This window comes from Zootoca vivipara, chromosome 3 (assembly GCF_965207765.1).
Source record: "Zootoca vivipara chromosome 3, rZooViv2.hap1.1, whole genome shotgun sequence".
Taxonomy (NCBI): domain Eukaryota; kingdom Metazoa; phylum Chordata; class Lepidosauria; order Squamata; family Lacertidae; genus Zootoca; species Zootoca vivipara.
Genome location: NC_142586.1, coordinates 16,800,878 through 16,822,567, shown reverse-complemented (window position 1 = coordinate 16,822,567; position 21,690 = coordinate 16,800,878).

The window sequence follows — 21,690 nt, the reverse complement described above, 5'->3', positions numbered from 1 at the left end:
TGCTGTGATATGGAATGGAAATAGACTGATTCATCCATTCCCAGCTGGCCACTGGAGGCTGTTCCAATGGGAAACCCTTTTTCCTTGAACTTGCAGAGGCAATTAGGCCTTTCTCCTGTTTGCTGGCTTTCTGCACCACTCATCCAATTCTAAATCAAAAGAATCGCTCGGATCAGGGGCGTAGCCAGGATCAAAATTAAGGGGGGCAAGGGGCGGGGCCAAGGAACGGGGGGAGGGGCCACAGTGGGGCAAGGAAAGCCATTGTCGTTCAGGGGCGAGGGGGCGCCAGGATCAGCCCGAAATCGGCTGCTCTGACCCCCTCCTCCCCCTCCGCAACCAGCAGGGGCGAGGGGGCACCAGGATCAGCCCGAAATCGGGCTGTTCCGATCCCCTCCTCCCCCTCAGCGATCGCCGGGGCGGGTGGAGGGAAAGCTGGCTTTCCCTCCACCCGCCCCACAGCCAGCAAGGGAGAAGGGAGACGTCCCTTCTAGCCAGCTGGCTGTGGGGCGGGTGGAGGGAAAGCCCCAGAGCCGCGCAAAGTGTTTGGCTGGCTTTCCCTCCACCCGCCTCCCTTCTCCCTGGCTGGCTGTGGGGCGGGCGGAGGGAAAGCCAGCCAAACGCTTTGCGCGGCTCTGGGGCTTTCCCTCCACCCACCCCACAGCCAGCCAGGGAGACGGCACCGGGCGGCGGGGGGCAGCAGGGCAGGCTGGCCAGCGGCCCTTCTTCTGGGGGGGGGCAACTTCCCCCTCCTGCCCCCCTGCCTACGCCCATGCCTCGGATGTGTGTTTAAGTGGGAATAACTTTGGGAACCTTTCTGCCAAATTTGGCCCCGATATGTTGAGAGATGGCCAAATCTAGGCCCCCAAATGGGAGAAGTCATTTCAAAGTGGTGCTTTTGTCGACTATCTTGATTCAAGATGGTGCCTGGTATCCAAACAGTCTGCTGCCCTGTCTTGGGATCCCTTGTGCTGAATTCAGCAACAATATATAGAGAGGCAGAATCGGAATCAGAAGAATCTTTTTTTGCACCACAGCAATAAAATAAAATACAATGTACTGAAGATAGAGGTAAAAAACTTAACTATGCAAAATGCATTCTGGAGGTTTACATCAATAATCAAATAATAAATCTCATTCTAATTGCCCCTGCGAAAAACTGTGTGCAGCTGGAAGCAAATCTCCCTCACATTTTAAAAGTTTGCGTGTGTGTAGTTTTGGGCAACAGATGTGCATGAATTCAGAAACTTGTGTCATGTAGTATAGCTTAATTTCTGTGTAAAGAGGTATGGAGTCAATCTTGTCTGAAAATTGGGCCCTCTCACACGAAATTGCTTTCCCTGTCCATATAAGTGCCCAGAAAATTATTGCTTTTCTTTAGAGAGGAGGCAACGGCACTCTGCACATACGTAAAGGCACATCTTCCTAAATAAGAACTGTGTGATTGTGATGAAAACAGCAAACATAAAAATTTCAGCCCTAGCAAGTGAAAATGTTACCAGATGCCACTAGGCAGGACCACAGTCTCAGCTGCTCAAAAGCCAGCGGTAAGTCTCTTTGAAGAAAGTAAGAATCATAAACTTAAATAAAAGGGTGAGGCTGCTCAATGGGAGGTAAATTGGTTGTTGCCTTAGAGATGTTGCACTAGACTGACAGGAACTTGTTCATGTTGAGCAATTCTGTTTAAAACAAACTCACAGATAAAACAGAGACTTCTTTCTCAAATTCTCTCTGTCACCAGAGTCCAAGGGGCTGTTTTGAACAATACCAATCTGGCCAACATATGGCAGGAGGTGTGAATGGGTTTCCCTTTCTGCCTCTGCTGTTCATGTGAGGATCAGCACAACCAATTGATGGCCAAAGGCTCATAAAATTCACTGTGCACAGGCCAAAATTGTTCTGTCACCTCCCAGTTAAAAATCCAGGAATTTACCATGCAGTTTTGAGTGCGTTTGATTTTTATGCGCACAAGGCATCATTTGAACATGCTGTTCCGTGTGGGCGCGCACGCCCATAGGGATGGTGTGCCGCGATTGGATAAGCCAGATTGTTGCAGTCTGGAATATCGCTTGGATATTGATTAAATAATGAGAGCTGGGGCTGTTGCCTGCTGTGACGTAGGACCACATCCTTGTTTAGGAAAACAACAAGGTTCAGAGAACCTGCTTTAACTAGGTCAGGCAGTGTTCCATCAACTACTTAGAGTAGGATTCACAGCATCAAACATATGCTCTTGTGTTTTATTCCTTTATATAAGTTCACAGAACCTCAATAAATAAATACTCTGCACTGTTTTTACTTATAAAGGTAAAGGGACCCCTGACCATTAGGTCCAGTCGTGACCAACTCTGGGGTTGCGGCGCTCATCTCACGTTATTGGCCGAGGGAGCCAGCGTACAGCTTCCTGGTCATGTGGCCAGCATGACAAAGCCGCTTCTGGCAAACCAGAGCAGCACATGGAAACACTGTTTACCTTCCTGCCAGAGCGGTACCTATTTATCTACTTAGACTTTGACGTGCTTTCGAACTGCTAGGTTGGCAGGTGCTGGGACCAAGCAATGGGAGCTCACCCCATTGCAGGGATTCGAACCGTCGACCTTCTGATCAGTAAGCCCTAGGCTCTGTGGCTTAACCCACAGCACCACCCGCGCCCCAATTTAAGTATAAATATAAATAAATATAAGGTTTTACTTATATTTCTGTTTAATTAACTCTATCAAAATCCTCAAGCTGGAACCATAAGTGGTATGGGGGCTGTAGCATACCCTCCACGATTCCTCTGACGAAAATAGGGATGTCCTAATTAATTAATTAATTAATTAATTAATAAATAATAATAATATCCCACCTGACTGGGTTGCCCTAGTCACTCTGAGCAGCTTACAATATATATAAAAACATAATGAAACATTAAGCCTTTTAAAAAACCTTCCCTATACAGGGCTGCCTTCATATGTCTTCTAAAGGTTACAATTATCTCATTGGCTTGGGGGTCACATAACTCCATACCCTCCAACATTTCTCCAATGAAAATAGGTATGTTCTAAGGCAGGCATGGCTAAATTTGGCCCGCCAGATGTTTTGGGACTACAACTCCCACCATCCCTGACCACCGTTCCTGTTAGCTAGGGATGATGGGAGTTGTAGTCCTAAAACATCTGGAGGGCCAAGTATGGCCATGCCTGTTCTAAGGAAAAGCAGGACATTCCAAGATCAAATCAGAAACCGGGACATTTTATGAAAATCCAGGACTGTCCCTGGAAAATAGAGATACTTGGAGGGTGTGATGTTGTTGGACTGTACATGTCAGAATGTTTACCCTCCAGTCCATTCAAGTTTGGGGGTGTCACTGTAGAGACAAGTCTCCTTCCCCAATTCTGGTCTCCCCATCTAAGCAAAGGGGGCTTTATATATAGGTGATGGCTAGTCCCATAAAGATGTCCTTTTGCTGAACAATTAACAGTGAGCTGCAAACAATTGTATCCTGCTCACAAAGGTAGCTGCATTTTTTTGCAATATGTGTTTGAGGTATTTACAGCATGCCTGTTCTGCACCTTACCTAAACACATGAGGTGTCTCTTCCCTGCCAAAGACCTAAGGTAAAGGTAAGGGTACCTCTGACAGTGAAGTCCAGTCGCGAACGACTCTGGGGCTGTGGCACTCATCTTGCTTTACTGGCCGAGGGAGCCGGTGTTTGTCCGCAGACAGTTTTTTCTGGGTCATGTGGCCAGCATGACAAAGCTGCTTCTGGCGAACCAGAGCAGCGCACGGAAACGCTGTTTACCTTCCCGTCGGAGCGGTACCTATTTATCTACTTGCACTTTGACATGCTTTCGAACTGCTAGGTTGGCAGGAGCTGGGACCAAGCAACGGGAGCTCACCCCTGTCACAGGGATTCAAACCGCCGACCTTCTGATTGGCAAGCCGTAGGCTCAGTGGTTTAGACCACAGCGCCACCTGCATCCCTAGTCATTTCCATTGGAGCTTTCACAATTGAGAGCTGTCAGATATGCAGATTGCCCAGTGATTAGAGAAGGTCAGTGGGGATTCCAGGCTCACTTACAACACTGCAGAGCATTCTGGGTTGCACCTCTGCCATCACCATTATGTGAACCAAGACTAATGCTGCAGAATGCTCAATAACATTGCGAAGCAACTTGAATTACGAGTTAGTTTCTTGGTGTGTCAAATGTCTGTGGTTTAGTATTCATACTAAGTGGTTACTGAGACATGCAGCAGAGTTGCTAAATGCAAATCTGCACATAAGCAGTATATGAGGAAATGATATTCTATTTTGCTTTTCCAGACCCTATCTGTTTAAGGTCTATTTGTACTTCCAAAGCAGAGTTTCTTGCACGAGAAAGAACATAATTGTGGAGCTCTGAGTTTATTTGATCTCAGGTAGCCCCATTTCTAGTGTTTATTGTAATAGCACTAATCATGATGAACTCACTTGGCATTAATGAGACTGTCATCTCTGCTTGTATAAGAACATTCTCTGTAGTTAATCATTAATTAACTGGGCTATTATATTAAAGTGTTGCCAGACATGGTATGTAGAAATGGTTTACGTTATAATCTCCTAGCGTTGAAACCATGTAAGATCTTTTCAGCATGGTTTCAGCACCAGGAAAAAAAATAAAATTGCAACCTAGAAAGCAAAGGGCCCAGGACCAATTCACAACTGCGGCAAAACATCTCAGCCACTTAGCCCTTTCTAAGATACACAAATACTGTGTCATGTCGTTGGGAGTAGGTGCGATTGTATGTTTCACTGGAATGTGAAAGAATATAAATAGGAAATTATGGAATAATTAATCTGAGAGGAAATTGCTTAACACTTGTCACCCCGACCTCAAACTAATAAACTCCTGGGAATTAGAGGTTGATTGAAAGCTCCCTTTAATCTATCCCAGCTTGGGTGAGAACTGGGACCAATATCTCTTCTCCCCGCAAATACACATCTGATCTTGATATCCTTCAGAATTTCGCCAAAGCCGCTTTGGGCTCTTAGTATTCTGCCTGTCCTCTTCCTGGTTCGACACGGGAAGAAAACAAAGTTTTCCGTCTGTAGTCTTGCATGATTTCCCAGGCTGAAAACCTAAGGATGCAACGAGATAAGATAGCAAGAGATCTAAATAAGTTGAAAAGTGAATACAGGGGCCCTCAAATCAGATCCGAGCCACAGCCCTGGGAGAGTCGGATATTAATCTCTTTCCCCTGCTCCATTTCCCAGATCAAAATTTCTCCTGCACGAGGGGAAAAGCAACAAGTACCCATAGGAGACAGTATTTCTGATAACCTTTTTTTCCTGGTTTGCCGGAGCAAATGAGCATTAAAAAATAAAATAAAATAAAATAAAATAGAGGTAGTTAGAGAAGATTGCTTCAAGGTTAGATCTCTTTTGAAAATTTACAAACAGCCAGTTTGTTGAAAAGATGCACCTTTGGGGAGGTTGCGTGTGTTTTCAGAATACGTCATTGGTTTGGGCTATTGCTCCATATAAAATCAATTGTGTCTCTTAGCACAGTGCAGACATGAAATGGGTAAAATCAGAAATGTAAAATAAAGAATAAAATGCTAATGTGTTTGTCATTAAATCTTCTCAGAGCTATTATTCATCCTTGACTCTATCCTTTGTTATATTTCCGTTTTATGGATGTGAGCCAGAGAAAATAGTCTTGCTGGAAATATGGGAGGGAGAACCAACAGAGCCCAAATGTTCTTGGTCTATGATGGATGAGCTATAGCTACATGGAAGTCTTCTCTTCTCTTATTGAATGCAATGATAATTTTATCAGAATTAGGCCCACAGTATGAAAGGCCTTAGTTCCTCTTATAGACAATACTCCTGGGCTGTGGTGTTGACTTGGGCCCCATATTGTGAGCGCCCAGTGGCACGCGAGTGGCATGACATCATGACATCACTTGTGCCATTACTTGTATGTGACATATCATGATGGCATATTGTGCCCGCTGCTCGGCCTCTGCCCGCTGTCACCCACTGCCTTGCCTCTGCTGGCTCTCTGGCACCTTGGCAGTGGCAACTGGGCCGGGACCTCTGCCTCAGCTGCAGGGCCTCTGTTGGGGCCTACTGTGGTCGCAGGTGTTCTTGGGCCCCCAGGGCCCCCCAGAGTTGGTGCCTATGCTCCTGGGCATCCCACATGACTCCACTTTGTACATGGTGAGGTTGAGGTTGTCTTCCTCCCCTGCAATACAACCCATAGCTGCCAAGTCTCCTGCCGAAAAATGCGGGATCAGCAACGGCATGGCACCGGAAATCGCTTCTATGCATGTCCGGACATGCGTAGAAGCGACTTCCGGTGCCGCACTACCCATGTATGGGCACCAGAAATCGGGCGGTGCCAGGACCCAAAATGGAGCCTCCCTGGCAGGTAACAAATCCGGGCGATTTACAGGGTTTTTTTCAATCCGGGCTGCCAGTGGGAAACTGTTTAAAATACGGGGGTTTCCCGAGAATAATGGGAGACTTGGCAGCTATGATACAACCTCCCTCATCCATCCTCTGGATCAAGGTGCGATTCGCTGCTTCAAGGCTGCATACCTGAAACTCACCTTCTCCTGGCTTATCAACACGATGGATGCCGATCCAGTTCTTGACTTCACGGCATGCTGAAAGTCTTTCAGCATTGCCCATTGCATCACCAACATTAAAACAGGCACTGGATGCAATCAGTCATGGCTGAAACAGTGAATGTATGCTGGCGAAACTTGCTAGAAGGAATGTGTGCTGGATTTCATAGGATTTCCAAGCATTGTGCTGAGGTGGAGGACATTATGCATTCATTTATTTATTTTACAATTTTCTGAGGTTTTTTGTTTTTTTTCAGTTTTTCTTGGTGTGTGTGTGTTCTGGCTTTCTGCAATTTTGCTTGTATGTGTGATGGCCAGGAACATCGCCCCTGCAGAAGTTGCAAGTTACCTGTGTACAGAGATCAACTGCAATGAAAGAGGCCTGCTCCCCCCCCCACCTCCCTTAAGCCACGAATAACAGAATGTCGGCACATGGCTGCAGCACGAATTACTAAAACAGATACTAATCAGCCTCCAGAGTTTAGGTTTTGCTGGTAGACATTTCCTTTGACAAATGGAAAGGTCCAGAAGGAGTATTTCACCTTCACCTTGAACTCTTTATGTTTTACTTTCAACTCCTTCCCAATTAGTAATCAGTTAGAGTTGCAGAGTTCCAGATCAAGATAATTCACCTTGCATGAAATACATCAAAATTTCTTGCTTGCTTGCTCTTTCTCTCTTTTTAATAACGCCACTATGGTATAGATCCCCCTGGCCTCTGTGCACACTTTTCTAATATTTCTCATATGGGAAAGGAGCCTGTTTCACAGTCTGGAGTGAAGAAAAGGAAGAGGTACACTCCATTGCTTTCATGAAAGAGCATGAAGCACTTGGGAGGTTCAGCTTCATGAATATAGCTGAAACTTACTAGTAGTTGTGTGTTCAGACCCAGAGACCTCCCCCCTAAATAAATTCACACTTGACTCAAATTCTAGTTTGGTTTTTGGCAGAATTTAGGTCACAACTTTATTGATTACAGAAGGTGAGTGGTTGCATAGGCTCTGGTTCGACTAGCTCCCTGCGCCCTTGCAGGGAGCGCTGACCCAGGGCACCAGCATAGGTCAGCCAAGGGTGAACACCTGGATAAGCGGAAAGCCAGGAACAGGCTATGTCCGCCACCCAGATGTCTCCCTGGACTCAGGCATGGGCACAACCCCCTCTTAGGGGTTGACCAAACCATTTGAGTCCCTGGATTCCTTTAACACAGGCACCCCCAAACTTTGGCCCTCCAGATGTTTTGGACTACAATTCCCATCTTCCCTGACCACTGGTCCTGTTAGCTAGGGATCATGGGAGTTGTAAGCCAAAACATCTGGAGGGCGGCAGTTTGGGGATGCATGCTTTAACGGAATACCCTTCACATAGGAAGGGCCACAAGAATGACACAGGAGGCTGGTATTGGGTCGAATTAGGTCACAATGTAGGTCAGGGGTGTCAAACTCAAATTCATCGGGGGCCGCATCAGCAGTTTGGTCACCCTCAAAGGGCCGGTTGTATCTGTAGGACTATGTGTCCACTCTTTATTATCATAAATTATTGTCACTGCATTCAATTATTACTGTTTTTTTGTAATAATGTAAGTAATAACTAGCTCTGAAAGCAGAAACATAGTCAGAATAATGGCAAGTAGATATTCAAATGTACAATTATTGTACAATTTATTGAAAAATGATTTTTGGTAACTGCACTGGGTGGTGGAGGCTCGCTAGGGTTTCATGCAGGAGCTTTGCAGAGCTACTGGTACCTGGAGATGCTGGGGTCCTTCTGCATGCAGGACAGATGTTCTGCCAGTGAGCCACCACCCTTCACCAAAGGGACTGGCTGAGGTTGACTCACTGGAACTGCTCTCCTGGTTCCAGGGTTTAAGGGCCAGAAGTATAAAGCAGCATCCTATGTTTCTGAGGAGAGGGAGAGGGAGAGGGAGGGGAGGGAGGGAGGGAGGGAGGAAAGGAAGGAAGGAAGGAAAGAGGGAGTGGGAGGGAGAGAGGAAGGAAGGAAAGAGGGGAGAGAAAGAAGAGTAGGGAATAAGGAAGGAAATAAAGAAGGAAAGAAAAAGAAAGAAGGAGAAAAGACGGAAAGGGAGAAAGAAGGAAGGAAGTAGAGAGGGAAAGAAAGAATAAGAATGAGGGAGAGGAAGAAAGATGGGAAGGACGGAAGGAAGGAAGGAAGGAAGGAAGGAAGGAAGAAAAGAGGGAGCAGGAGGGAGAGAGGAAGGAAAGAGGGGAGAGAAGGAAAGAAAAAGAAAGAGGGAGAGAAGACTGAAAGGGAGAAAGAAGGAAGGAAGTAGAGAGGGAAAGAAAGAATAAGAATGAGGGAGAGAAGACAGAAAGGGAGAAAGAAGGAAGGAAGTAGAGAGGGAAAGAAAGAATAAGAATGAGGGAGAGGAAGAAAGATGGGAAGGACGGAAGGAAGGAAGGAAGGAAGGAGGGAGGGAGGGAGTGGGAGGGAGAGAGGAAGGAAGGAAAGAGGGGAGAGAAAGAAGAGTAGGAAAGAAGGAAGGGAATAAAGAAGGAAAGAAAAAGAAAGAGGGAGAGAAGACGGAAAGGGAGAAAGAAGGAAGGAAGTAGAGAGGGAAAGAAAGAATAAGAATGAGGGAGAGGAAGAAAGATGGGAAGGACGAAAGGAAGGAAGGAAGGAAGGAAGGAAGGAAGGAAGGAAGGAAGGAAGGAAGGAAGGAAGGAAGGAAAGAGGGAGCAGGAGGGAGAGAGGAAGGAAAGAGGGGAGAGAAAGAAGAGTAGGAAAGAAGGAAGGGAATAAAGAAGGAAAGAAAAAAAGAAGGAAAGAAAAAGAAAGACGGAGAGAAGACAGAGATAAAGAAGGAAGGAAGGAGAGGGAAAGAAAGAATAAGAACGAGAGAGAGGAAGAAAGAAAGGGAAGGGGGGGTCACCGCCTTGATTCAGCGCCAGAAAAGAGCGCGAAGGGACCCAGGGGCAAAAAGCATTTCCCGTGCAGCGTGAGGCAGCGGGTGTCCGTTTTAGCAGACGTGCGTAAAGCCTCAGAGTTGCACGTCCATGAGGCTGAGCCGCTGCTGAGCTCACGTTCATGAGGCTGAGCCGCGGCAGGAGGAGAAGGAGGTGAGGCAAGAGGAGGAGGAGGAGGCTTGTCGGGTCGGTGCCTGGCAGCACCGTACGGAGAGTGCCGAGCCTCTGGGACGAAGCAGTGCTCTGTAGCACTTTGAATCCTCCTCCTCCTCCACGCGGCGCTGCTGGGTGCTTTGTCTGTGCTTCAACAGCAGCAGCAGCAGCAGCAGCAGCCGTTTCCAGCCGCCGAGCCGTGGCAGGAGGAGGAGGATTCAAAGTGCTACAGAGCACTGCTGCGTCGCAGAAGCTTGGGACTCTCCGTGTGGCGCTGCTGGGCGCTGACCCGGCAAGCTGCCTCTTCCTTCTCCTGCTGTGGCTCGGGGCGCTCCACGCAGCGCTGCTCCGGCCACCTTTCTACCCCCCCCAGGCCCCAGCTGTTTGTCTGCGCTTTGTCGGCGCGGCGCTTCAGCAGCAAGGTCCCGCTGCTGGGTCCCGCTGGCTGGGGCGCTCGGCGGGCCACATGACGAGGTCTGGCGGGCCGGATTTGGCCCCCGGGCCTTGAGTTTGACACCCGTGATGTAGGTCATCAGTGGGAGATCACATGCACGAGTGACAGGAGGCGGGCAGGTGTGGAGGACTCCCTGGTCCTGAATGGGGTAACTGTGCCCCTGAAGGACTAGGTGCGCAGCCTGGGAGTCATTTTGGACTCACAGCTGTTCATGGAGGCGCAGGTCAATTCTGTGTCCAGGGCAGCTGTTTATCAACTCCATCTGGTACGCAGGCTGAGACCCTACCTGCCCGCGGACTGTCTCGCCAGAGTGGTGCATGCTCTAGTTATCTCTCGCTTGGACTACTGCAATGCGCTCTACGTGGGGCTACCTTTGAAGGTGACCCAGAAACTACAACTAACCCAGAATGCGGCAGCTGGACTGGTGACTGGGAGCGGCCACCGAGACCACATAACACCGGTCCTGAAAGACCTACATTGGCGCCCAGTACGTTTCTGAGCACAATTCAAACTGTTGGTGCTGACCTTTAAAGCCCTTGAAATACGGCAACCCTAGCATTTTGGCCAAGATGCTGTGCAATTTCTCATCTGCCATATTTGATCTGCGATGGCACTCTCATACATTCAAGCCATAATCGTACGCCATCAGCGCTCTTTTGAGAACAGAGCCATAAAATAACAATAGAGTACAAGGATAGAAAGGATTCCCATATCTGTTTGAGCTTCCTTTCCTGAAGCAGGACACCTCAGATGAAATATATTCAGCCTATCAAGGCTTTAAAAAGGCAACAGCAGCACAACGCTCTTCCAAGAAAGGATTATACAACAAGTACTGCTTCTATTTTTAGGTTTGCTGTAGGAAGGACGTCTCATCTTTCTGTGGATAAATCTCCACGTCATCCATTAAAAAAGTTAGGCAATTGGCTCCCTCTTTCTTTGAGATAATAAATATTTGAAAACTGTCAGACTATCTTTCTTCCCTAAACATTTTGCTCGCAATCGCTCCAGTGTTCTGAAATTTGAAGGCTGATTGCTTCCAAAAAATATGACATTTTGGATATTATATTGGACGCAATTTTTCAAAAAAGAATTTCAAATGTGAGATGCATACCACAGCATATAATTGTCTGAGGAAATTTACAACAATGTTCAGTTGAACAATTCCAACTTCAGGTTATCCTGTTCTTTGGACTAACATGTGTGTCTTGTGAATCCTCATTTTGTATACTGTATTGTACACGGGTCATAGAATTGTAGGGTTGGAAGCGACACCGAGGGTCATCTAGTCCAATCACAGCAATAATAATAATAATAGTAATAGTAATAATAATAATAATTTATTATTTATACCCTGCCTATCTGGCTGGGTTTCCCCAGCCACTCTGGGTGGCTTCCAACAAAATATTAAAATACAGAAATCCATCAAACATTAAAAGCTTCCCTAAACAGGGCTGCCTTGAGATGCCTTCTAAAGGTCTGGTAATTGTTATTCTCTTTGACCTCTGGTGGGAGGGCATTCCACAGGGTGGGCGCCACCACCGAGAAGGCCCTCTGCCTGGTTCCCTGTAACTTGGCTTCTCGTAGCGAGGGAACCGCCAGAAGGCCCTTGGCGCTGGACCTCAGTGTCCGGGCAGAACACAATAAAACGTCAAACATTAAAAACTTCCCTAAACAGGGTTGCCATCAGATGTCAGATAGTTGTTTATTTCCTTGGCATCTGATGGGAGGGTGTTCTACTACTACTACTACTACAAATAATAATAATTTATTATTTATAACAAAATAAAAAAATTCCTTCAGTAGCACCTTAAAGACCAACTAAGACCAACTAACTTTAAGGTGCTACTGAAGGAATTTTTTTATTTTGCTTCGACTCAGACCAACACGGCTACCTACCTGTAACTATTATTATTTATACCCTGCCCATCTGGCTGAGTTTCTCCAGCCACTCTGGGCAGCTTCCAACAAACAAGTAAAAATAAATTAAAGCATCAGTCATTAAAACTTCCCTAAACAGAGGGAAGGCCTTCTGCCTGGTTATAGTTGTATGGAGATTATATTCCAGACTTCCTTTGTGATCCTGCATATCTGCCCTCATTTTAAGGCTGAGCTCAATGATTGGCAGGCAGGCATGTATCTGAAAAGTTTAAGCACCTTCTTCCGACCCCTGCCTCTCCATTGCAAAATGCAGCCAGCCCCACTGTTTACCAGTGCCATGTTCCAATCTGCCACTGAAATCTCATTTGGCCCTTCCTAGTTGTAACTTTCAGGCAGTAGTGACAGGGTGAGTACATTCTGTTGATGTGCTTGGTTATCTTTCAGTGATTGGTTGCCTGGATTGTGGGAGAAATAGATTCGGAATCCTGTTCTTTTTCTTCTTCTTTTTAAAGTTTCAAGCATCAAAGTATCATTTATGCTGATACTGTGGATTCTTATGTAGCCAAAACAGCATCATCTGTGGACAAGAGAGAGGTTATCAGCAGGGCCAGGGAAACTCCAGAATATAATATAAAGGGGGCGGACCCCAAAATCCAATGTGAGGTCTGCAGGGCCAGCTCTAAGGCAAGACTGGGTGGCGCAAGGCACCAGGGCGCCGGGCTGCCAGGGGGGCGCCGCGCTGTGGCGCCCACCAGACAGCCGTGCTGAGAAACGGGGCGGGGGGTGCCGGAGGGATCTTCGCACCATGGCACCAGGGCGCCAGGTATGCTTAAAACGGCCCTGGAGGTCTGTGGATTAGGCATGCACAATGGTCAGGGAATGTTTGCAGGGGTTTTTTTGGGTAGGGGGACGACTGGAAAGCTAGTGGGGATAGGATGGAATAGAGCAGGCACCCCCAAACTTCGGCCCTCCAGATGTTTTGGACTACAATTCCCATCTTCCCCAACCACTGGTCTTGTTAGCTAGGGATCATGGGAGTTGTAGGCCAAAACATCTGGAGGGCTGCAGTTTGGGGATGTCTGGAATAGAGTATCTTTCAAGGTGTGGCTAGCTGGTTAAGATTCTGAAGAAGAGAAGAATGTCACATGACAATGTTATGTTGCAGGTCCAACTTCACCTCTCTCGATGGCAAAACAGGGAGCCTCTGGCCAAGACAGCATTACAGAGCATAGCACAAACATGAACAACAAACAGTGGCATCTAGTGTCAAAAGTCAGCATTGCTCTGTTTTCTGCTTTCTCTTCAAACCAGACCTATTACACAAGCACCACAGACAGGGTCTTTTCTGCAGTGGCACCATGGCTATGGAATCCCACCACTGGAGACGTTTGGCATGGCCTCTCTCTCTCCCATTGTGCTTTCAAGGGCACTTTGAAAGCCTCCGCCCCAGGAAAGCCTTTCATTATTAGTTTTCTAATCTGTATATGCCAATTAACTTTTTATAAATAACAATTCACGTGAACAAGCTGGAACGTATGTGTGTGTTTGTGGACCTTATTTTTTAAAAAAAATAAAAATAAAAGACTATTCAAATGTTTAGTGGAGTATGTTTTTTATCCATTTGAATATGCAGAGTTTCTCATGGAATATAGACAAAAAGAAAGAAGCTTGCTCGGTCTTCAGTATTTAAACAAAGCACAGCACAAATTCAAAAACAATTGAGTTCCTTGTCTACAATTATCCAGCAGAATAAACTTCTCATTCTAAAGCCAACCTTTTCAACCTGCAGGGCTTGTCCTGTTATGTTCCAAACACATTCTTTGTTAGAAATGCTGGATTGTGGTTGTATGAGAAACTTTTGAAAATGGGTTTCTTCCTTTCCCTCAAAGAATTCTGGGAACTGTAGCTTACCCCTCACAGAGTTACCATTCACAGCAACCCTTAGCAAACTACAGTGCCCAGAATTCTTTGAGGGAAAGAATGTGCTTTAAAGGTCTGGTGTATACACAGCCTAGGGCTGATGTCCTTTGGACTCAAACTCATGGGGAATTTCTAGCAAGAAAGAAGGCAAAGATTTGATTCATGATCAAAACAAAACCCCGAGCCTCCCACTTCACAGTATCTTCATTTGCTTTGAGCAAAGTAGACTTTGGCTCAGCAAACGTTCTCACCTGAAAATTACCAAGCTGGAAGAACTCTAAGCTAATTTCCCCTTGTTAGTTTTTTCTGGCTGCATTTCTCATAACCAAAATAAGTTCATCAACTAAAGTAGACTTTTCCTTTTCCTTTCTTTTTTTGTGCTGGCTGTATGCAGTTAATTTACATTCAGGATTTTGAGGTTACATATTTGGATTTGAAAAGTGAACATAAAAAAACATTCTTAAAAGTAGACTTTTTTATATCTAAAAAAACTTATTAATGCAATGTTTTGCAGAGAATGAATTCTAGGAAACCTCGTTTTTGCGAGGTTACATTACAGCTATAAAAGATATTCAGACATGATGCCTAGACCATCAAGTCAGCTTTTTGGATAAAAGAAGAAAACAATTTTACGGACAATTTCCATTTACATTGGAAAGGATGAAGACAATAGCTGTACAGCTTTTTTCATTATTCTTTCAATATCCTCGTGTTCTCCTTCCAATGACGGGAAGAATTTGGGCTGAGAAGAAGCACCGCTGATTGTGATTGAAGGAGACAAGTGACCAATATATTGCATTTGACCTTTGACCATTCTTGCCCAACTTTTTATTATGGCTGATCACACTTCCCCTCTCATTTTCAGTGGTAGTTAATAATAAAAGAAAAGAACACCAGTGAATTAAACAGAATGAAAATATCTTAGGTCTTGAAGTATTTTGGAGCTGGTTGGACAATGGCACCTGTACATTCCACCGGTTTCACTCTTGTGTTAAACCAAAGTGGGGGGGAAAGGTTTGCATAAGATTGACATTGTATTTCCTTTGTTCTGCTGTATCCAGGTACCAGTTGCTTAAGTACTATATACTGTGCTTAAACACTGGAGCTTTTCCAGCCTCGTGCCTTCTCATCTGCTGTCTCCATCGATAGGGAACCCTTGCCATAGCATTCCTTCCAAATTGACAGGGACAGAACATCAAATGCATTTTAGCTCCATGCCTGCTAAATGCACTGTGACTTCTAGCAGAGCTTGATTTTACTGCGAAAATCCACAATCCTCTTTCTTGAGCAGCAGAGTGTTTTTTTCTGAGAGCACACTGGTATTTTCTTAGGTCATGGAATGGGAAAACATTCAAAAGCAACAGAACTGTTAATCTGCTAATTGCTGGCTTGTTAAGTGGTATTCCATTTCTGAGATGTTTTTAGCCATAGCCCTGATTAATGACTGTTTTAAGCAATCTTTTTAAATGTCCATTTAAAATAATAATTGTGTGAAGCACCTTTAAAAACTTCTTTAAAAGTTTCTCATACAGCCGCAATTCCAGAACGTAACAGGACAAGGCTTGCAGGTTGAAAAGGTTGGTTTTACAAAGAGAATTTTATTCTGCTGGATATTGTAGCCGGGGAACTCAGTTGTTTGAGAATTTGTGCTATCAGGAACTTTGTAGTTGAGTCTCTATTTATAGGATACTTGCGTCCTCCTTCCTTCCCCTTCACAGGTGGGCAACCTGTGGCCTCATTTCTTAATTACAGAAGCTAGAAGGCTAAGAAATTGGTTTTTTTTTAGTGTTGCGGGTTTTTTTATTATGATGCTGTGGACACTTTTTCACATTGCATTTAATTATTTTATCGGTTGTTGATTTTGTGTTCACAAGATCTGAAAAAAATGTTGCATTTTAATGTTAACGTCATTCCTGATCACCATGCAAATACTGCAGATAAACAATTTGAAAGCACGCCAGTGCAAGTAGATAAATAAGTACCACTGCAGCGGGAAGGTAAACGGTGTTTCCGTGCACTCTGGTTTATGTCACAGTATCCCATTGCGCCAGAAGCGGTTTAGTCATGCTGGCCACATGACCCGGAAAGCTGTCTGTGGACAAACGCCGGCTCCCACGGACTGAAAGCAAGATGGGTGCTGCAACCCCATAGTCACCTTTGACTCGACTTAACCATCCACCTGGGACACAGGTGGTGCTGGGGACACAGGTGGCCCTGTGGGTTAAACCACAGAGCCTAGAGCTTGCTGATCAGAAGGTCGGCGGTTCGAATCCCTGCGACGGGGTAAGCTCCCATTGCTTGGTCCCAGCTCCTGCCAACCTAGCAGTTCGAAAGCACCTCAAAGTGCAAGTAGATAAATAGGTACCGCTACAGCGGGAAGGTAAACGGCGTTTCCGTGTGCTGCTCTGGTTCGCCAGAAGCGGCTTTGTCATGCTGGCTACATGACCTGGAAGCTGTACGCCGGCTCCCTTGGCCAATAATGCGAGATGAGCGCTGCAACCCCAGAGTCAGTCACGACTGGACCTAATGGTCAGGGGTCCCTTTACCTTTACCTTTACCCATCCAGCAGTCCTTTACGTTTTACCATTCTACAGTGCTGCAGACTCCGCCCACCTTGGGTTATGGCTCCACCCACCACTAGCTCCACCCACCACCAGCTCCCAAGTGACTTTGGGATTCTCCACACAGGTCTTTACTGCGTGTTTGCAGCTGCTTGCATTCCCATTAAATCTGTGTGGTCCATATGACGTGACCTGCGAACAACACCAGCCTTGATGCTATGCCCCTGTAAATTCAAATTTACACAATATGGGGATAATCTAATAAACTGGATAAATTGGGCTCGCAGGACTCCTGTAATTGTGCAGGTCAAGGTAGCAAGCCCTGCTACGGTTGATGGCTGTTGATGACATCTCAGCAGTCTCAATGGAAGTTTTATATATTCAATGCACATTTTATGCATTTGGCACGTAATTTCCCTTAAGACTCCAAGGTGGAATTGAAATCAACTACATAAAACATAGGCCCAATGTCCATTTAGAATCATGAAATGCCCTCATCTAAAGGTAACTAAACCTTATAGTGTTTTCTCTCTCATCTTCTCGTCATTCAGGGAAAGTGGAAAGAGTGTGACAAAATATTATTATTATTATTTTTGCTTACCATCATTTTGGTGGTTGCCTTCATTTTAAGTAAGGAAACATCCTTGAGCTCTGAAAATAGCTATTCATAAGGGAACAATCATATGGGCCAGATCCTTATATTGGAGTGGGATGGATCAGGAATATCTCCCTTGGTATTCACGATAGCTACCGTAGATTTGAGCTATTTTCCCGACCCCATCATTCTAATAAACATTCTTTTTAAGTAGCTGGTTTTCTCTATATATCCCTGTCGCCATTCTATGGTCAGCTGATGTTTAATGTTCATTACTTCCCTTTGCCCCTCTAATTACTCATTTTAACTAGCTACTGCCTATGTTTTTTAAAAAATTGCAATTCCCAGTCCTAGTTATATTTTAAAAGCGCTCTTTCCGGCTTATTGCATACACTATATAGGAGGCTTTTACGCCCCAGTGTGACCACACCAGCCTCTGCTGCCAACCCCCCCCCCCGGCTTGTTTATATTTAACCAGAATGAATTTCAGTTATGATCTCTCCATCTGGCTTTTAAGTAGCTCGCACTTCGCCCCCTGCCCCCCTACAACCCCGCAAGTAGATTTCTTTTACATTGTAGAATTCTAGTCCAAATTCCTCGGGGCATTCGACATTCCTTTCTCAGTCAGCTTTCCTAAGGCAAAGCCTTTGTGTGTGTTCACTTCCACAAGTTCTACCCCTTTTATGAACCTTTCAAAAAAAAAAAAATATCAAATGTTATAATTAGAATGTTGTGAGCTCAGCAGTTTCATTTCTCAGGAGTTCCTGCAAACATTTGCTTTGGTTTCAGGCCACGGTGGGGGTCACATCCCCAGCATTTTATTTTCGTTTGTTAAAGCTTTGATTTTTCTGATTTGAAGTTATTATTAAAAAAAAAAAGTCTCCAGAGTGAAATCCTGTAGAAAGAGCAGATTTTCAACACGTTCCGTTCTCAGCGTGGCTGCCTGGACTGTGCAAAAACGACTCAATAGGTCACTTAGGATACCCACATGTTTATAGCGAGGGTGATACACCACAAAATACCTGCAAGGATGCTGAGAGACACAACTGTTACCTTGCATGGTGCAGCTGAACGAGGCTGCAAAACATTTAATATACCGTATGTATTCATTGGTATATTGCATTTTTACCCTGCCCTTCCCCAAGGAGCCCAGGGCGACATGCGTAGAATTCCAGCATAATAACAGAATAAAACGTTTATAACACTCGTATTAAATCTGCAATAAAACAACAAAACCGGTACATTCCAGGAAGCAGAAGTAATATAAAAGTGGCCCCGGCCACCTCTTTCTAAAGGCTCAGATAAACAGGTATGTTTTTAGCTGTACGTGAAGAAAAAAAACCTGAGAGAACGGGGGTCAAAAGGTTTGTATTAGTGATAAAATAGGAAGTACTGTAATGCCTTCTTTGCTGGCTTACATCTCAACTGGTTCCGACTTCGTTTTGGGATGCAAATATTCCTACTTCGGTCATTTTAATTACTGTGTAATAAAATAATGGTACCTAACAAATTCAGAATACAATTCAAGCTCACCTCAAGATAAGTAGACTAAAGTTAGTGAGATCCTTGCACTTCATGCCTGCTGCAGAGAGATTTTGTATCAGGCACCGATTTAGTCAGCTTCAGTCTCGTCTCCTTGTTTAGCGATATCCAGTTGATTTATTTTCTTCAGCAGCAAATCATTTACAGCACTAAAGCCACATTCAGCAAAATATGAAGATGAAACACCATCACCTCCCCCCCCCCCGGGCTTCAACAGAAGTGCAAGAAGCTGGTAACATCAGGGCATTGAGTCCTTTTTTAGTACCCAGGGTTTGTGTGCATACTGGGCAGGGGCCAACAGCCAGACTTTGCCATCAATACTGCCAGCTGCACATAGTGTGGAGGGTTCATGGAGCTCACACGCCAGCTCAGCACTGACCACTGGATCCAAGCGGAGCTGTACTGTACCCTCAGTCTGCCTGTGCAGGGAGGATTCTGCCATTGGCGGGCAAATCTCCCTTGACACTGGCCAGGCGGCCATTCAGCGAGGGGGCCAGGGACACAGGGGCAAAGCCAGGCCAGGCTCTGGGATTCAGACACCCCCGGCAGCAAGCAAGGCAGAATGGGGATCCCCTGAAATTTTTGTGCCCAGGGCTCTGGCCCCCGTGCTGCCCCACGCTATGGCCCTGGGTGGCCCCAGCTAACATACACCTGAGATTGGTGCGCTGGCTGATTTTGTTTTTAAGAGAAGTTCCTCCTTTTCCTTAAGAAACAAACACCTTATGGGGGCAACCAATAAAATCCTGTCAGGAGAAGAGTAGATAACTTCTTTAGGGACGTGGGTGACACTGTGGTCTAATCCACTGAGCCTCTTGGGCTTGCCGATCAGAAGGTCAGCGGTTCTAATCCCCGTGAAGGAGTGAGCTCCCATTGCTCTGTCCCAGTTCCTGCCCACCTAGCAGTTTGAAAGCATGCCAGTGCAAGTATATAAATAGGCAGGGGCGTACCCAGGATCAAAACTAGGGGGGGGGGCAAGCCATGGTTGTTCAGGGGCGGGGCCAAGGCATGGGAGGGGAGGGACCACAAAGTGGGAATGTGGGCGGGGCTACAGGGCCAGTGGGCCCGACGACTCGGCGGCGGCGGCTGCAGCCGCTAAACGAACCCCCTAAACTCTCTCACACGAAATTCCCCTGCTCTGAAGCAGGGCCGTCTGTAGGCCCGGGTCCGGTGGCGCGGGGCGCCAGGCCACCAGGGGCGCCGCTGTGCCCGCTGAGAGGCGCGGCGGAGGCTGCCCCAGGTGCGCCTCTCAGCTGTTCAGCGGCTTCAGGCTGCTTTCCGGAGGCGCGCAGGCCTGGGGCCACCTCCGTCGCATGCAGGGGCATCGCAACAGGGGGTGGGCAGCACCCCCTGGCCCAGGGCCAGCCCTATGCCCAGGCTGGGTTGTGCAGGGCTCTGGCCCTCCAGGCGGCAGCCGCGCATTGAGCTGTGCCCGCCGCGCCGGGAAACGGGGCGGGCTGGGGGCACCAGAGGGATCCGTCACACCACGGTGCCAGGGCGCCAGGTATGCTTAAGACAGCCCTGCTCTGAAAACACTGCTCCCATCCATTTACGGCTAGCCACCCCCCTGAAAACCCCTTTGGGCCCCGCTTTCCCTCCTCCAGGTCCCCACGAAGCCTTCCCAGTTCCCACCCTATATATCTGGGATGTGGAAGGAGCTCAGAGGTCTGCTAGTCCTGGGGGGCCATCCCCGTGGCCTGGGAGGATACTGGGACCCCCCCCCCAGCCAAGCTGAGACCCTCAAAGAAGAAGAAGAAGCTGCCTCTGCCGCCTCCCCATCGCAAGGGAGCAAAAGATGGGAAAGGTGGGGTGGCGCAGCACAGGCGAGCAAGGCCCCCCCCCAGCTGCGACCCTACGGTGGCGGCAGTGGCTCCCCCGCCCTCAACACCCCTCTCTCGGCAGGGGCAGCAAGGGAGAGCGGCTGGGGGGGGTGCATTACAAAGAAGGAAAGGGCAATGCACGCAGGGGGAGCGGAGAGCTGTGCTGCCCCCTCCAGGCAGCTCCTTTCCTATTGCCGGGGGTGGGGAGCGGCGAGGAAGGGTCACTGCCGCTGGGCTACTCCTGCCGCCGGCAATCCGGCGCAAACGCCCCCACGCAGTTTCCTTGCAACAGCCACGACCACCGCCTTCGGGCGCCACCCCCCACTCCTCCTTTGCAGGCTTCTGCCCGCCAAGGCTGAACTGGCTCCTGTCGGTGCACTTCCTCTCCTGGCCCAGGAGGAGTGTCAGTAGCAACTCCTAACTCAGGGGGGTAGGTGGGGGTGCGGAGGGGGTGCGATTCCCAGCCCGCGGCGCCAACGATCGCAGTGCAGCCCACCGGGAGGCAGAGCGCGGCAGCGGCTGCAACCAATGCAGGGAGCCGCGTCTCCTTCGCTTGCCAGCCCTCTTAGGTAAGAGAAGTTGCCGCCCGGCAGGGCTTTCCATTGGGGGGTGCAAAGGCTTTAGTGGGCGGGAATTGGTGCAAATGTAGGCAGGGCGGGCTGAGAGGAGGAGCTGCCGCCGTGTCAACAAGTGGGGTGCCTGCGCAGGGTATTTGCTTCCCTAGTCGGGCCCGCGGTTTGGCCTTCGGGGGGGCAGCTGCCCTCCCCTACCCTATGCTGGGTACACCCATGTAAATAGGTACCGCTGCGGCAGGAAGGTGAACAGTGTTTCCATGCACTCTGGTTTCCGTCACGGTGTTCTCTTGTGCCAGAAGCGGTTTAGTCATGTTGGCCACATGACCTGGAAAGCTGTCTGTGGACAAATGCCGGTTCCTTCGGCCTGAAAGCAAGATGAGCACTGCAACCCCATAGTCGCCTTTGACTGGACTTAACCGTCCAGGGGTCCTTTACCAATTTTTTAACTTAGATAACTCCCCCACTTCCCCTCACTCATAGGAAAGCCCAGCTGAGGATATTATGAGGTTTTTATGCATCTGCAGAGAAAGCTGCAGAATGCAGACCACTAGAGAAACGATTTGTATAATAAAAGACAGGGCACCACTGGCATAATCCCTCAGTCACCTTGAAAGTAATGTACACACAGAAAAGAATTACATCCCATCATAAGAATTTTCCCAACATGTTCTCTCTCTGGTTGT